Below are 7,180 nucleotides of genomic sequence, written 5' to 3'. Positions count from 1 at the left end.
CTAACGAAATAGAGCGCTGTGATTGGCCGTCATCCACGGTGTTAAGCCAATAGAAATTCCTATGGTTCGATACTAGACGTACAAGCTGAGCAAATTAATTTGCCGCTAGGGTGCGTCTAGATTTCTAGGCTAACATTGGTGTGGACTAGAGTTTAGATTCTCTGCTCGAGCCCGAGCCCGAACTTGACGCGGGCCGGGTCGGGCCGATATTTCCAGCCACTATCTTCGGGCCGGGCCGGGTCCTTGATCAAGCTTGCTTTTTTTTCTTCTTCTAATCATTAGCTTACTTGGGTGGGGAGCTAAAGCTATGCCATAGTCAGACTCAGAAATATTTTATATTTATCAAAGTAGGCCTAAGTAACAAGTGTATACAAAGTTATACAAGTTAGGCTCAGAGTTACAAAATGTCAATTGTAATGTCATCTGCGCAACACATGTCATGCGCAGCTTCTCCACTCACACACATCACACTGGGCCTGCTGTGCTGTATTGTGTAGCTTAAGTGCAACGTGAAGCTTGAAGATGTAAAGAAAAAAAATGAAAACAGGAGAAATAACTTCGAGGAAGTTTGGAGAAAAGTCGGAGGTATGCATTTGTCAGGTATGCTTTGTTGCGTGCATTAAGTGCGCACGATGTTCACCTATGACAGCAAAAATACTTTAAGATGAACATGAAGCAGGCTTGCCATGGCAGAAATAATGATAGCCAGCCTTCAATGTCCTCTTTTGTCCTCTCAATGTCCAAACGGATTTCTGTAGCTCAAACAGCTTGGAATTGTAGTTGAGAACGTCAGATGGCCCACGTATTTAAAAAATGTCGGGTTTAAATCGGGCTCGGGCTCATAATTACAGTTAACGTGTCGGGCCGGGTCGGGCTCGGGAACAATGTGCACGGGCTCTGGTAGGGTCGGGCTTGATTTTTTGGGCCCGATCTAAGCTCTAGTGTGGACACGTCCTTCGGTCCCCACGCAAATCTACGCCCCTGGATCCTACACCTTGAGGTTCGCGGGACTCCAGAGGCACCAGCGGCTTCAAATACCTGTTTGCTGCTTTGCAATGGCATTTTAGCAGCTGCTCTCTTAATCCTATAAATTTTTATGGCAGAAACCTTACTTATTATGCCTTATTATTTGGGGTGCCCAGAGAGACTGGGCGAAAATAATGAAAACATTTTATTGGCCAATATTAGCTTTTGAGATGTCTAACTAGGGGGTTTTAGGGGTGCTGAATCTATCCCAGCCATTAGTTTTGAGTAAAAATGACTCCAAGTCCATAAAAAATCCATAACAAGTGTTTTATTGAACAATTAAAAACAAAACTTTCTTAATCAGTTCAAATTTAACAAACCTCATCCCTCAACTCCCCTGCACTTCCTCACTCCTGTTATTTTCTGGCTGGATGATGTTCTGGCAAGAGTTACCATGACAGTTCCAACAAGCAGAAATACACTTGACTCCCTGCTTTTTACAGCAGCACCTAAGAGTGTCACAGACGCCTGCACAGTTGCAGCTGACAAACTTCAGAAGGTAGTCTGGTGCAGGGGCGATTCTAGACCTAGAGCTTTGCTGGGGCACAGGCCCCCAACTCCTAATACATTAAAAAAAAAAACATTTAAATGCGCGCAATATGAAATAAATGGCTTTTTTGACTAGCCCCCATCATGTCCTCATCCATTTCTTGCCTGTCTCTCTCCTCCTCCTCCTCCTGCCTGGTACTGGACTGCCCAGCCTGTGCTCTTTCTCCCATCTCTTCTCCTTCTTTTCGACCTTCTTCTCCTCCTCCTTCTCCTCCAGCACTCTCTCCCTCAATTGTTGTAGCAGCCACTGCAGCAACATCGAAACACATAGGCATAAGTAGGCTTACTGTATACTCACTGCATGAATTTAATAGGCTTTCCTACACAAGGGAAGCTTATTATGACCGCTGCGCAGCGAAGCGGCGGTCATATAGGTTTAGTCAGATTTTTTTTTTCTTCTTTTTTTTCTTTTTCGCATGCCCAAATTTCCGTCAATGATTCCCGGGACACTGAAAGACCGGGGTACACGAAACTTGGTGGACATGTAACCCCACATGGATAGCATGGAACCATCGTTTTTCGTTTTGATCTGTAGCCCCCCCGCTGGACTGGACCCCCCCCCCGAAAGGAGGGTAGGGCAGACACAGTTTTCTGTGAATATCTCGAAAACCGTAGGGTTTAGGAGGACCATTTTTTTTTTGTATGTTGATCTCAAGGGGCCATGTCAACCCATTCCATAACCACTCATTTCATGTATAGCGCCACCTAGTTAAGTAAAGTAAAAATGAGGTGTTGTAATTGAAGGTATCTGTGACCTAACATTGTCAAAACTGCACGAAATTGGAAGTGTAGGATCATTATGACACCCTCTGTATGCAGGCCAAGTTTTGTGGAATTCTGTTCATGGGGGTCCACACAATAAATTAATTTATGTAACTATACACCAACTGGCCTGTAGGTGGCCGGAGACAGTTTTCTGTGAATATCTCGAGAACCGTAGGGCCTAGGACCTTTTCTATGTATGTTGGTCTTAAGGGGGCATGTCAACTAGAGCTTAGATCGGGCCCAAAAAATCAAGCCTGACCCTACCCGAGCCCGTGCACATTGTTCCCGAGCCCGACCCGGCCCGACACGTTAACTGTAATTATGAGCCCGAGCCCGATTTAAACCCGACATTTTTAAATACGTGGGCCATTATAACTGACGTTCTCAACTACAATTCCAAGCTGTTTGAGCTACAGAAATCCGTTTGGACATTGAGAGGACAAAAGAGGACATTGAAGGCTGGCTATCATTATTTCTGCCATGGCAAGCCTGCTTCATGTTCATCTTAAAGTATTTTTGCTGTCATAGGTGAACATCGTGCGCACTTAATGCACGCAACAAAGCATACCTGACAAATGCATACCTCCGACTTTTCTCCAAACTTCCTCGAAGTTATTTCTCCTGTTTTCATTTTTTTTCTTTACATCTTCAAGCTTCACGTTGCACTTAAGCTACACAATACAGCACAGCAGGCCCGGTGTGATGTGTGTGAGTGGAGAAGCTGCGCATGACACGTGTTGCGCAGATGACATTACAATTGACATTTTGTAACTCTGAGCCTAACTTGTATAACTTTGTATACACTTGTTACTTAGGCCTACTTTGATAAATATAAAATATTTCTGAGTCTGACTATGGCATAGCTTTAGCTCCCCACCCAAGTAAGCTAATGATTAGAAGAAGAAAAAAAAGCAAGCTTGATCAAGGACCCGGCCCGGCCCGAAGATAGTGGCTGGAAATATCGGCCCGACCCGGCCCGCGGGTCGGGTCGGGTCAAGTTCGGGCTCGGGCTCGAGCAGAGAATCTAAACTCTAATGTCAACCCATCCCATTACCACTTATTTCATGTGTAGCGCCACCTAGTTAAAAATTAAAAAGCAAAAAATTAGGTGTTTTCATCACAATATCTCTGGCTGACAAGGTCAAAACTGCACGAAATTAAAAGTGTAGGATCATTATGACACCCTCCGAATGCATGCCAAGTTTTGTGTACTTTCATTCATGGGGGGCCTTACAATAAAATAATTTATGTGTACATTTAGTGACGTACACCAACAAGGATTCCCGGGACACTGAAAGACCCGGGTACACAAAACTTGGTGGGCATGTACCCCCACATGGATAGCATGGAACCGTCATTTTTCGTTTTGATCTGTAGCCCCCCCGCTGGACTGGACCCCCCGAAAGGAGGGTAGGGCAGACACAGTTCTCTGTGAATATCTTGAGAACTGTAGGGACTAGGATGACCATTTTTTTTCCGTATGTTTGCCTCCAGGGGTCATGTTAACCCATTTCATGTGCACACATGTGCACAAACAGATACACACACACACACATACACTGCAAAAAATGAATTCTAACCAAGTGTTATTAATCTTATATTAAGATTAAAAAATCTATTTGGTATTGTTTTTAGTATGAAAAGACTTACCTAGCGCCCTCTCAAAAGAACATTTTGACTTAATTTAAGAAGACTTTGACTTATTTTAAGGAGTCTTATCAAGACAAATTTGCTCAACGCACTGGCAGACAAATTTGCTTGTTTTTAGGACAAATTTGCTTAACGCACTGGCAGACAAATTTGCTTGTTTTCAGGATGAGATGTCTTAATTTAAAAGAAGATTGACTTATTTTAAGTCAAATGTTTTCACAAGAAAGCGCTAGGTAAGTCTCTTTATACTGAAAACAATACCAACTAGTTTTTTTATCTTGATATAAGATTAATAACACTTGGTTAGATTTTGTTAGATAAGCAGTTTTTGCAGTGTACATTCACAGTAATCATACGTATGACACATACTCACACAGTAGACATATGTACGCTTGCATGCACAGGCACATACGCAGGCACACACACACACACTCACACACACACACACCCACACACATAACATAAACATAACACAAACAATCAAGAATTTCTCAGAATTATGAACAGGCAAGATGGAGGTGGGGTTGTATAAAATGAATTTTACATGTGAAATCTATGAACTAATCATGTTTTGGTACTTGTTGTCTAGCAGATACCAGTGAGAATTGAGTGTGGATAATGCAATTTAGTGAGACAGTTAGAATCATATAGGCCTTTCAGCGTGATTTCTTTTTGTGGAAAAAATGTGCTGGACTGGGCGGCGGTCATATTTTGTACCGCTCTGCGGTACATCTAGTTTTTAGTCAAAATTGAGATATACTTTCCTCCCAGGCAAGGGTCCTGTAGTCATCCTGGCAATACTGCAGTTCTTCTTAGCTTAAATAGCCTACAAAAGTTCATACTGACCTTTGTTGATAATTTGCAAATGTAGCCTAATAATCTACACAGAATGATTCTGTATAGATTATTAAAGCCCCATCAGCCAGGTAACATACAGATCAAGCAAAATCTTACATTTTGCCCTCTAAGCCCAACATGTAATAATTTTGTTGTGCAGTAAAATGTCTCATTCAGCACCAAACAAGCATTTTTGCCGACTGGTCACCTGATAAACTAGTTAGATGAAGCTAGATAAAGTTTTACGCTGTAGCCCAAATCAATGACAGATAACGTGACGACCACATACAAATAATTTCGGTAGATTTTGCAAATGTAGGCCTATGTGTTAAGAAGAACGTTTTCTGTTGTATATGTTTTGTTAGGCAACATGTATTAACACATTCATTTGTGACAGAAGAAATGGGAAGTTCCCCATTACCTGTGAAAAATGCCCATCTGCATTCATGTAATGACAACAGTCAATAGCCCACTATAACTCCTTCTCGTACTGTTTGGTCTCTTTATTGTCTTACCAGTCCCTCCAGGATTTCGCGAGGATTTTTTGTGATTGTTGCGATCTAAAATGCCTGATTTCGCGACAACTTTTCTAAAAAATTGCGATGGAAGTTGCTGTGTTTTTAGCTGTTTGTTGCGAAGAAATTGCGAGAGGTAGTGAAAATTGCAAAAATAGTTGCGATTTTTTAAAAATTATTTAATTAAGGTTAGTAAGACCAAAATTACACTGATCATCTTGATGCTTATTAAAAAGCATAAGTAAAGGTAAATAGTAAGGGTTACAGAAAATCAAAGTAGGCCTACTTTATTTGTGTAAATACTTTGACTGGGGTAATTCAGAAAGCAGTATAACCTTTCGTAGAACTGTCCAAAAAAGACAGCCCCCTAAAGAGATGGCATCATGTCATATGTTTCAATACATTCATATATGTTGTAATTCATATTAAGTTCATATCTTTTTAATAATTCATATTCTGTGACTTGCATAATTTGATGATTCTCCAACTATGGGAGTTTTTGGACCTGAACATTTTCAGAAAATGAAACATTTTTAATTAAAATATTACTGGCATAATTTGTTTCCCCAGTATGCCTAGATACCTGCCCTGAAGTTGGCTGTGCTGATTTTTATGGAATAATATGTATTTTTTGACATTTTTCCAGACAATGGCAAAAGCAATGGTCATTTCCACAACCGAACAAAAACAAGCCAACCTGTCTACCTATCACTACCATGGAGACAGATGTGGAAAAGACGGTCGTGGAAATGACATTTTCCCACTTTCCCTCTAATATCTCATGTTTGACTAGCCTGTTAGTGTTAGTTTTAGAGTTAGCATTAAATAATCTCAAATTACACCTAATGAAATTGTAAAAATCCAGAATTTTTCCCATCGGAATGAATTATGAGCGGTTCAGAAATGACGTACAATAAACATACTCGCGGTATTTCTCATATTTACCTTGATATATCTCCTATGTATTAACCTCTGCTGGGATCATTCTTTCATTCAGCCATGTGGATCCCTCTGGAGTGTCAGTTGCTATGGTTACTGAGTATACAAATCTAGAATACTGAGCCTGGGATTGCATTTTATGCAGAGGTGTGGAAATGACGGTGAACCCAAGGGACAAGTGTTTAACATGTTTAAAATATGCCAAATCGAAAAGAAATATAAAAACAAATAGTAGATTTGAATGAATTGGGTTATAATGCATACTTTCTGTTTGAATTTAAAATTATATCAGTATTAGATTTTAAGTGAGATAAGGTCGAAGAACCAAAGTCTGGCCTAGGGACAGAGGCAAAATAGTAAAAAACGCATATAAAATGTCTTATATTTTATAAAAAACAACATAATTGAACAATGATTTTTTATATATAGGTTCCCCTAAATATGTAGTAAGTGTGAAAAAAATAAAAAAGTGGAAATGTTTTTTATTTTTTTAAATATATGTCAAGGACAGAAAAAGTACCATAGTTGGAGAATCACCCAATTACTAATAGCCAACTAAGTATCTAGTAATTTCATATTGATTTAAACTATTAGACTACACTTTTCTTTAATGTTATTACATTGGTGGTGTGTAAGTCTAATTGACTGCCTGCCACTTTAAGGACGTGAGAGTAGTGTAATAACATTTTTAAGTGGATTGGAACGCTTGCATCTCACTGTGTTCGGCTACGACTGGAAATAACTTTTTGCTTAGTGCATTACGATATGTGGATGGAATTCGGGATGTTTTCTATGTCATTAGTTAAAATAAATCTTAAAAAATAACTCGTATGAAATCATTCTTGGATCATAGAAGAGGTATTCTTACAATGTTATTAATTTCTATGATTTTGGTAGCA

This window comes from Alosa pseudoharengus, unplaced genomic scaffold (assembly GCF_046254945.1).
Source record: "Alosa pseudoharengus isolate Yale_2024_CS ecotype anadromous, Long Island Sound unplaced genomic scaffold, YU_APseudo_1.1 YU_APseudo_1.1_scf_1, whole genome shotgun sequence".
NCBI lineage: Eukaryota > Metazoa > Chordata > Actinopteri > Clupeiformes > Clupeidae > Alosa > Alosa pseudoharengus.
This window is presented reverse-complemented; position numbering follows the sequence as displayed.